The 12,014-nt window shown below is 32.0% G+C and overlaps 1 protein-coding gene across 1 annotated transcript in view; it reads right to left on the reverse strand.

Annotated features, from left to right (window-relative positions):
- MGAT4C (MGAT4 family member C) overlaps positions 1-4,479 on the reverse strand; it is a 660,237-nt gene extending 655,758 nt beyond the window's left edge. The window contains exon 1 of the mRNA XM_011361737.2: positions 4,286-4,479. The gene's annotated coding sequence lies outside the window, so the exon portion shown is untranslated. The remainder of the gene's footprint in view (positions 1-4,285) is intronic.
- Between the last annotated feature and the right edge of the window lie 7,535 nt (positions 4,480-12,014).

Raw genomic sequence — 12,014 nt, forward strand, 5'->3', positions numbered from 1 at the left:
TGAGGGAAAAGAGCTCAAGGAATTGGTGGCTAAGCTTTTTAAGGTTATGTCAAAGGGGAAAGGATTAATTAATGAAAACATTTACCTAGGGGAAGCCATAGGCAAAAGAAGATGCAGATGAACACAAATCTGTGACCCCACCAAGGGGATCTAAAATCAAATTGAATAACACAAAATCTAATATCAGGGGCAGGTTAGAAGATGGTGATATCATGATGCAAACAATAATACTCAGTACCATCTTTTAGTATTTACAGGAAAAAGCCCCTGGAATAATATTTTACTACATGTTGTCATTCATTCCACACCACCTTATGAGTATTATTATTATTCCCACACATAATTTTACAGAATAGAAAACTGAGTTGGAATTAGAACACAAGTACTAATCTCCCTAAGAACTGGGTCGAAATCCAAAGTTGGGAATAAAAAAGCAACAGAAGAACTTCAAGGATCTTTTGGGAAATAAAGTCAGATGCCCAAGCCTTTCTCTTACTACTAAGTAGGTAGATTCATAGGTTTAAAGTAGGATTGGCACTGACCAAATAAACTGAACCAAAAAAAAAAAAAAAAAAAAAGAAAAGAAAACAGAATACAATGACATCATTTCTGAAGAAAGTGGAAAGAGTAGGTACTTGCTTTTCTGTCCACATTTTGATTGAATTAGAAGGTGCTAGACACTCTCCTACAACACTTTCAAAATAATTACTTGGTAGTTCCTTTTTATAAAGAGGACTTTTGTTCATCTACTTATAAATTCCAACACAAAGATATATAAAACAGATTTGTGTTATGTTTAATTTACCTCCCCATATTCTGACTCTGAGAAATTCAGAGTCAGAATTTTTCAGCAGTCTTATAACCCAAAAAAGGAAATTCTAGCTTGGATTTGCTTACTAGTTTGTGATTCATACTCACAGTTAAGGTCAACATCTGGCTGGATTTAATATTTGCATTTGACAATTTAACTCTCATTACAAAATGTTTAGAATGTTTTTCAAAGCAAAGCTGCCTCTTATTTTAATAATTTTATACATTTTATATAAAATTTTTTATATATTTGCTTTGTTCCCTCAGGGGTGGATGTATGCTTGAACTACTCTGTGCAGTGGGAATTTGAGGACATCTCACTAGACAAGCCACTGTAGCAAAATAAAATGCAAATGAAAGGGACAAAGGGCACAGTATAATGAGCTAGAGGATTTACCGTCTCCTATTTCCATGTCCTTTAGAAGAAGGGAAAAGTGAGAAAATGAGATATAGTTCTATCTGCTTTCCCTGCTAAGTTATGGTTGATAATTTAACTATTTGAAAACCATGAAGAATATTCCAACTAATTTCTCAAACTAATTTTAATTTCCAATTTTATTAATGCATGAGTAATGCTTTATTATTTCTATAGATTACTTTAGTGCCAAGCAATAACTATATGCTCAATACATTCATACTACTAAAACTGTTAAACAAATGGATATGGATATGATAATATACAAGTTCACACACTCAAACACACGTGTATCATTGAAGAAAGATAAGAGTCAAGGCAGTTTAAATAGAAACACCGTATGTGAAACTACGATAAAATGCATTCAAAAATAGGTACTGGGTAGTGAGTATGCATATATTGTACACAAACTATGTGCTTGTTACTGAATGTGCATAATCTCTACAACCCACAAGAATCTAAAATGCAGGTACTGTTATCACCATTATACATCTGATGAGATAGAGGTACATAGGTCAATTAACTTACACAAACTTGCTTAACAGATTTAAACCTAGTTTGCGTTACCCCAATCCAACATTCTGTCTACAATGACACTTTGACATATGGAACAGAGTTAAGGGAGAATTGGAAAACCACTGGATGATCAGTCTGGGATTTTCAGTAGAGTTAACTGCAAATCATTGACTAAATGTAGGACATTTCATGCCTTATATGCACATAAATTGCCACTAAAGAGTCAGCCTTAATTGCCTTCCTCTGTGGGCACCAATTAGAAGTCCTGAAATATTAATAAACTGGCTGATTTAGGAGAAAATACTATTACGTGGTCTCTTTCTGCATATTGCTTTAAAGCACCAAACATATCATGGGCACTCAATAAATATTAAATATTTAACAGCAACTAATAAAATGAAATCATGCTAATATATTCTGCAATGAACTCACTACAAGATAAAGGAAAACAAGTTATAGTACTAAACCTGGAAGTTGAGCAGATTTAGATAACTGGGAAGTGAATGAACCCTACAGGGAGGCAAGACACACTAACGATGTGGACGAAAAGGTTAATAGGAGGTCGGAGTGATAAAAATTTTTATTGCAATTTGGCAACTCAAACTGCCCTTCCTGACATATGTATTCTACTCATCTAACATCCAAAATGCAAATTAAAAGATATATTACTAAGCTGTTGTCATATTATTCCCATACCCAAAAGTGAAGTGATTTCATTATCTATTGGTATTATTTTATTTTGAAAGAACATAAAGTATGTTCCCTGAAGTTATCCGTTTTTTTTTTCCCCTGTGTCCTCTTTTTACAGAGTCTGAGATTTTCAGAAGAGCCAGTTATAATATAGATGTTAAATCACTTTATCTTTTGGCTTTCATAAGTCACTAAATTACAAAACTAAGATACCTAGGACTGTATGCAGTTTCAGAGAGCATACTTCTGTAGACTTAAATTAGAGCTGCAAGTTGTTGGGGGAGAAACCAGCCTGAAAGCAAGCTCACTCTTTTTTTTTTTTCTTGAGTAGAGGGAAAATGTTTCGTAAATGAGAGAAAAAGCTTGCCAAATGGAGAAATCCATAAGAAAACCTTAATTTGCATCACTGTTTTTCAATTCTTGTAAGATTAATAAAAGGAAGAAGAAAAAAAAAGCGCTTTGAAGTATTCTGAGGACTCTATTCTCTTTCCTCTTTTCCTTTTTTTCTTTTTTCTTTTTTTTCCTTTTACAATCCTTCTGTGGATAATGAGCTTGAAGTTATTATTTGGGTGACTCAATCCTCCTTCTCCCTTTCCTTAATTTTTCTAATAGTCTCTCGTCAAACACTCTAAAGAAATTAGAACACATTTAACAAGTGCTCTCCTGAAGCTAAGCCACCATTTCCTCTCCCAAGCCTGTGATTAACCCACTAATGGGTCCACAAACTCTGTGTTCCAGTCAAAATACAGCAGGTACACAATGCTTCAGGTCAAATACACCTGCTCTTCTACCCACTGTAATAATCATTTTTAACATGGAAAAAATATCATGCCATGGTAGGTTTCACTGAGATTATTTACACAATAATAAAACTCTTAAAAGCATCAAAAGCCCTAATATCATATTTTAAAATATTTAGTTTTCATACACTCATTGTGATTAATATATGCTTGTTTTCTATCCTACACCCCCACTCACTCAGACACAGAGCACCCCTGTACACGCACCTTTAACTTTTAGGGAACGGGCCCAGAAGTCACCCTTTCCTGTTCTAATATATCATAGATATAATAAGTTAACTTTAGCTTTAGGACAAGACTTTCTCCATTTTTATTGGTTTAATTAATATTCAGAAGTTTGGCAGCTTTTAACATTTTACTTTGCTACACAGTTTTGTCTATTTCTATCTTTGAGGTTTTTGCTTCACAGAACAAAGTTGAATAATATATTTTTATAGTTTGTATTTATAACTAAAACTGCAGAAATTAATTTTGATAAGATTCTTCTGAACTCTAAAAATATGTAATGCCAACAAAATACGGTGGTATAATATTCTCAAGAAGACTCCTACTGGAGTTTCTATCAATTAAATATATTTCTCATTCATATATTTATATAGCACAAACATCAATGACACTGAGATGAATATCAGCATTTGAGATAAAGTTTGTATTTAAGAATAAATATATAGAGAAAATATCAGGATTATGTGAAAGGATTAAAAAATATATAGGATTGAGTTTCTAAAGTATGCATTTCTCTTCATTATACATTGCAGCTACAAAAGAAAACCCTCAAGAGAATTAATATAAACTTATGATAATGCAGCCTGCAGTATGGTTTTGTTTTGGTTTTGCCTGATTTTGCTGACAATGCAATTAAAACTCTACCCTACTGATCTTTAGTAAAGAAATCAGATTATTCACCTATAAACATGCAGCAATAAAGTGTCATTCTTTAGTCAATACTGACTACTTAACATCTTTCTTTTTTTCACAGGTTTGGATCTCCAGCTCATTAGATCATTATCTGATAAATAGGAGAGGATAATGAATTGAGAAAATAACCACGTACCTTCAGAGAAAACCTGCCCGATACCAATAATCCATTAGAAAACTGGCATTATCCTCTGATCTATTGCCCGCAAAGCTATGACTTGATGAAGAGTTTCATTCCCTGGGCTCAGTTCTCCAGAAGAAAATCAGCACAATTTAAATATTTCTTGGAATGTGACAGCTCTCTAGATCCCCGGTTGCATTCTGTTCCCCAGGGATGACAATCTGGTGTTCCTGTGTGCATAGAGCAGTGAAGATGAATTGAAAATGCTTGAGATAAATTAGGAATGGCTAAGTTAAAATTGTCTCTGCTCCAGACTCTCTCATCTGCAGTCTGTAAGCCTGTTTTTCTGTGAAAAAGCTAGATGGCAGGCTGCCTCAGTAAGTTCTTCTTAAGCGACACAGAGCATTTTCAATGAAGAAAAATTTTCCCATTATCTAAGCTAATGTGACTGCTGCTAAATCTAGTTTTTAAAGTGTCTACTGGCATGAAATTTATTTTCACTATTGGTTTCTTTCAAACTACAGTCTAGAATCTATACTACCATGCTATATCTATTTCTATCATAGAAACATTTAAAGTTTTCAGCTAAAATATTAAATCATATCTCTTTTTGCAGTTTTAACAATCATTTATGTATTGGAAATCTTTACTTTGGGTCCTAAAGCCATTTTATTGCATTTTATAACATGCAGAAGGTTTTGTTTTAAATTGCAGTACTTCAATACAAATAACTATATTTTATTAACAATCACTTACTTTAATGAAGTTCCACATAGATATGCATTATTTTAAAATATCAGTTAAAATGCAGAAGTTATATAAAAATAGAAAAGGGGAATGCAGAATCCTAATCTGTGACCACAGAAGTAAATACTGATTCCTTGAATATCCTCTTAAAGAAAATAAAATGTTCCAAATAAAACCAAGTTTCATAAATTATTCCTCTTCTAAATTACAAGCTATTTTTGAATTCTGTTTATTTCAAGTGGATAAGTTGTGATACAGAAGTTCTTTCCCTAAATTAGAAAATTCTTTTAGAATTTTAACAATATTCCAGATTTAAGGCATAATACACTCTACTTGGTGTATTGTCAACAAGCAAAAAACGGAAAGGTTTTCAAGATTTTCAGTTCAGTTGCTTTACTTGTATTTTTTATATGAAACAATTTTTACAGTATCAGAAATGATACTTAAAAGCAGCATAATCCATGAGTATAGGTATATTATTTTTAAAATGCTGGCTAAAAAGAAATAAAACAAACAAGCATTCCCTTCCACGAATTTCCATAGGGCTTTCTGCTCTGTGTCTGATTATCTAATATGTAAACTAATCGCTTCCATGACAAAATTGGGATTTACACTTTGTGAGGGAAGCAAAGACAATATAATTTCCTGGAAGCCAACAGAAAAAGTAAATTAAAATTTCTGTTCTTCCTCCATCCACCCTGTAGGTGTAGCTGATCACTTTACTCAGAGATGGAGGAGAGAAGAAATAGGAGAGAAAAATAAAAAGTCACAGCAAATGCCTCCAGCCACTCTTCCCCCTTCACCAGTGGCAACATTGTAGCTATTGCTGGGGAAGAGACACAAGGGAATTGGAAAGGAGCAGCTTTAGCATCCCAGTGGGGAACTGTAGTTAATCTAGCAAAATGTCAAAACCTCCAAAGAAAAAGAAAGAAAGAGAGAGAGAGTATTTATCAATCTCAATTGCCATTTTTAAAATAACCTCGGTGTTTAACGCTAAAGATACATAAAGAAAATGAAAAGAGATAAAAGTTAACATATCTAATAACCGATGATCGAATATCCAACTGCATTGCACAAATTTTCACAGAGCAACCCAGTTAATGTAACAGGTAATTACAGTAGTGAACATACTTTCTTTAAGAATCCCAGATGTATATCTCTACTTGGAATCTGACAATTTTACTAACATTATATATCAATGATTTCAGGGCCACGTGCAATTACATGAATGATACCTAAATTATTCTTGGAGTATTTAGGAATTATTTCTTATAGGAAGTAACGTTTAAGAAAAGGCAAAGTATGGAATAGTTCCAGGTAGTGGGAACAAAGCCCCAAGGGAAATATTCATATTACATTTGGATAAGTGAAAGTAGTTCAGTGTAGTTAGAGTGTAAAATGAGGTATGAGGGCATGAAAGAGATGAGTCTGGAGAGACAATGAGTCATTTACACTATATAGAAGAGTTTGGATTTTACCTTTGAATAGGGAATCACTGAGAACTCTTAAATAGGAAAGAGAAATAATCATATTTGGATTTTAGAAAGATCACTCTTCATGTCATGCTAATCAGGTAAAAAGCACCACCACATACCCTCTTAGCTAAGTCCGACACTTAGTAACCATACTACTTATGCCTTGCTCCTTCACTTCTTATATCCAGCTTGTTGACTATTGAGTCTACATTTTTTAGATACCTTTTGTTATTTCTAGGTCTCAGGACATTATTTCTACCTTCATCATCTCTTACCTATGTAACAGCAAAGATCTTTTATTTAATCTCCTTATTTCAAGCAATTTCATCCACCAATATGTATTACATAGCTGCCAGTTCTCTAGACATAACAATATCATTCTCCTGCTTACAACAATTTATTTACTCATCATTACCTGGAGAATAATGCCCCAAATCCTTAAAATGATCTGCAATGGAAATCTTGAGAGTATTGAAATCTGAAACTGGCCCTCAAACATGGTGGGCAAGAGAACTAAAGAAAGAGATAGACCACTCCAGATTGGTAGGAGGTAGGTTTAATAAACAAATGACCTCACATACCAGGCTTATCTCCTTTGGCCACAACACAAGTAGATATCCACACCCATCCACCAGAATCATAAAGGTTTAGGTAGAGATTTTAATGAAATTCAGTTACATGTACTTCCCAGATCAACACATTATTCTCCATGCTATGTCCTTGAAAACAACTCTGGCTGTGGGAACAGTGGGCTGAACTTACATTCCAAGGACAGAGGAGCGGGTAAGGAGCCTCTGATTGTCTCTGTTCAACCAGCAGTTGTGTCCTCTCAATGACCTCTTCCAACAGAAAGATCTGACCACATAATTCTCTATTGGCACCTACCAGACTGACCAGACTGCATTGTTAAGACTAATAAACCACATTATTGGATTTTACCTCTAAAAATCTGCACTTACTGATCCCTTCTGCCTATGTGACTGGAGAATTTCTTTATATCATAGAATGTTTGTTAAATGTTAAAATTTTTCTCTTTAAAATCATCCTGATTCCCTCATATAAAGTCAATTTCATCCTCTGCGCTAATGCTTGTCTCTTATGTGAAGGTTTGGTGACCATGTCAATGACTTCAATTTTCAGGTAAAATATATATTTCTTTTTGGAATCTCCTCTCCCCTCCCTTCTTTCTCCCTACCCTCTCATCATCTCTCTCCCTTCTTTTCCTTAACAGTTTACTCCAGCTTTTCATTTTCTAGATTTCAATATATCTATGTCTTTTGAGTTTCTTGTGGATATTGTCTCAGTTCTTCTCTTGTCATCTATTTTTTTCCTGATAGTTTCATTTATATCCTTTCAGGTCCCTCTTTTACTGTTTCTCATCTTATTTTTTCTTCTCCTTTGTAGTCATTCTTTTTCTATCCTTCTTTTTTTTTAGTTCTCCAGTCTTGCTCCATTTCTCTCCTATCCCTTTTCTAATCCTTTGTTATTAAAAAAAAAAAAAAATCTTCCATTTGCAGGAAGATTCTAAAAATTTCTCCAACTGATGGAAACTCTCATTTTTTATATTTTATTCACCTAATGTGATACAAAAACTAAGTTGTAGAAAGAGGTTGCATTTGATTTGCATTGCATAGTTGTGATATAGGTGTACACAGAAATTGGCTTTTTTTGTTGTTGTTAAACATGTGGTTCTTGTAAGTTTTATTGTAAATTACTTTTCCCTCAACTTACAATTTTAATTAAAATATTAAAGGGGTTAAATGTACAGCAAAATTTTATCATTGCAAATGTATTTTTAATAGCAATAATCAGAAAGGAAAATTACTTCTTTTGCCACTACATAATTTTTAATAATTCATTTTCTTTCAGTTTGATTTTATACTAGCTGTAGCAGTTTTAAAATGTGGCATCTTTTATAACAAAATTAGGTTGACATTTGAAATTTTAAAAATTTTAATAACTTATTTATCCTTAAAATGTTATTATTAGGGTGAGTGATCTTAAAATACGTAGGATGGTTGCAATGTGATAGAAGTAATAAAATATTGACATAGCATCTTGCTTATAAACAAAAGAGACATAAGTCTAATAGAAAATATTTGTGACAGGTTTAATAAAAAGCAGTTTATACATCATCTCTTTCTAAACTAACAGCAGTATATGAAGAGAAATCTAAAGTTATATTGAAAATATATAATAAATATTTAACTTGGAAATAAACTTAACCAATGAAGTGAAATACTTTTACACTGAAATCTACAAAATGTTATGGAAATTAAGAAGACACAAATAAATGAAAAAAGAATTTATCTTAAAACTCAGATCGAAATTCAAATGACCTTAAATAGCCAAAACGATCTAGAAAATAAGAATCAAAATTAGATGTCTCATGCTTCCTGATTTTAAAACTTATTACAGAGTCACAGCTATGAAATAAATGTGGTACTGGCATAAAGACAGATATATAAAATAAGAGAATAGCATAGAAAACACTAAAATAAAACTTTACATATGTGATTAAATTATTTTTGACAGGGGTACTATGACCGTTCAATAGAGAAAGGACAATATTTTCAACAGCTGCTATTGGGAGCGATGAAAGCCCACATGCAAAAATAAATAAATAAATAAATAAAGCCAAATCTTCATTCTATACCATAAACAAAAATGAAGTCAAAATGGATCAGAGACCTAAATGAAAGAGCTACAACTGTAAAACTTAGAAGAAAACATAGTGGTAAGTTTATGGTATTGGAATAGGCAACAATTTTTTGGATACGACACCAAAAGCATCTGTAATTGAAAAAACAAATTGGACTATATCAAAACTTAAACTTCTGTGCATCAAATGACACAATAGAATAAAAAAGGAACTCATAAAATGGTAGAAAATATTTACAAATTATGCATCTCATAAACAGTTAATAGCTAAAATATATAAAGAACCCCTACACATCAACAACCAAAAAGCAAAAAACCCAATTAAAAAATAAGCAAAGAACTTGAAAAGACATTTAATTAAAGATATGCAAATGCTCAACAAGCACATGAAAAGATACTCAACATCACTACTTATTAGGGAAATGAAAATCAAAATCACAATGAGATAGCATCTCACACTTATTAGAATGGCTACCATCAGAAAAAGAGAAGATAACAAGTGTTGGCAAGGATGCAAAGAAATTCAAACTCTTGTGTGCTGTTAGTAGGAATGTAAAATGGTAGAGCTGCTATGAAAAAACAGTAAGGCAAAAAATTAAAAATATAATTATTGTATGATCTAGCAATTTTACTTCTGGGTATATACTCAAAAGAACTGAAAGGAACTCAAACAGATATGTGCATGCCCATGTTCATAGCAACATTATTTAAAATAGCCAAACGTAGAAATAACCCAAGTACTTATTTAAGGATGAATGGAAAAACAAAATGTGGAACACACACACGCAATGGAATATTATTCAGACATAAAAATAAAGGAAATTCTGCCACATGCTACAACAGTTGATGAATCCTGAAGACATTATGCTAAGTGAAATAACCAAGACACAAAGGAATAGATACATAATTCTACTAATATGAGGTACTTAAATTAGTCAAATTAATAGAGACAGAAAGTAAAATAATAGTTATTATGAACTGGAGAGAGAAGAATGAGGAGATATTGTTTAACAGACAGAAGTTTCAGTTTGGGAAGATAAAAAAGTTTTGGAGATGACTAATGGTAAGAATTGCACAATAATGTGATAGTATTAATACTACTAAACTGTACACTTAATGATTGAAATGATAAATTTCATGTTATGTGTATTTTACAACTAAAAAACCCATAAGTAAATATTAAATAATTATTGATTTCTGATGAAAAAATTGGACCTCTAATTTTTTTTATTTTTAAGGATTTTCTTAAGTATAAGGTAAGTTGTTAAAATCAAAGCATTGAACATATATGCTGTTTTCTGTATGATATAGTAAATAATCTGAAAAAATATGTCTTGTTTTTGAGTTAAAGGATACCTACTGTTATTATTTATTGCTATTTCATCTTAAAATAATGGGTTAAAACATTTAGTTTCTTGGGTAAGAAATGTAGATGTCTAAACAAAAACAAGTTTTATTGCTTCATTTAACAAAACTAATTCTACATTCACTGAAAAATAAAATCTAAAGTTAAAAAGAAAAAAATACATAAATTTCACTGTTAACACCTCAAGGATGTAGTTCTCCCTCCAATCTCTCTTTCACATATATATATATACACACATATATGCATAAGGAATTACATATATGATTCCTATGTAAAATCATATATATACACACATACATACACATATAAATACAATAACAGGGAGAGAGAAATTTGAATTTTGCAAAACAAAGAGTTCTGGAGATTGGTACACAAAAATATCATGTACTGAACTGTACACTTACAAATGGTTAAGATGATAAGTTAATGGAATGTGTATTCTACCAATTTAAAATTTTTAAATTATATAAAGAATATATATAATTGTTTTAACCCATTATTTTAAGATGAAATGGTAATAAATAATAACACTAAGTATCTTGTAACTTAAAAACACTTTTTTCCAGATTATTTACTATATCATACAGAAAACAACATATATGTTCAATGCTTTGATTTTAACAACTTATCTTATACTTAGGAAAATGCTTAAAATTTTCTAACTCTGAATTTTTTCATCAGAGATCAGTAATAATTTAATACTTATTCATGGTTTTTTATTATGGCAAAATATACACACAATTTATATAATTGTATATATGTGTAACTTACACATATATGTGTAACTTACACATATATACAATTATATGTATTCATTTATTCATTTACATAACTGTTGAGCACCTACCATGTGTTAGGTTCTCTGCAAGGTATTGAGCATAAAACGGAGAGCAAAATGCATACCCAGTAACACTCTCATGAGGCTTACAGGCTAGCTAGACCAGCATTGTCTAATAGAACTTTCTGTGATGACAGAAATGTGCTATATCTTTGCTGTCCAATATAGTAGCCACTAGCTACATGTGTTTATTGAGCACTTGAAATATGACTAATGACAAGTGAAAATTAAATTGTATTTAAATTTAATTGATTTAAATTTAAATAGCTCTATGTTATAAGTGGCTACTCTATTATTGCAGGTCTAGAGGATACATGTGAAATTGTTTAGCACAGGGCCTGACACAGAGTCAGTATTCAATAAGTTCACATTTCTTTTCCTTTCCCCCTATGTGTGGCACTTGGTACCTTGTACGTAACTTCTCTGCTGGTACTATACCTTCTTAGGGAGGTCATCCAAATAGACTCTAGAAAGATAGGCACCAGTTCAGATTATTTCAAGTTTGCCTCACAGGATTTTGCACTCAGTAGGTGTTCTTTAAATGCCTATTAAGTTAAAGATACAATGTGGTATAGGGTAGGGAACATGTTTTGGTGCCAAGCAAAAATCAGTTTAAGTTTTGGCTCCATCACTCACCAGCTAAAGGACAGGAGCAAG

This window comes from Pteropus vampyrus, unplaced genomic scaffold, assembly GCF_000151845.1.
Source record: "Pteropus vampyrus isolate Shadow unplaced genomic scaffold, Pvam_2.0 Scaffold70, whole genome shotgun sequence".
Taxonomy (NCBI): domain Eukaryota; kingdom Metazoa; phylum Chordata; class Mammalia; order Chiroptera; family Pteropodidae; genus Pteropus; species Pteropus vampyrus.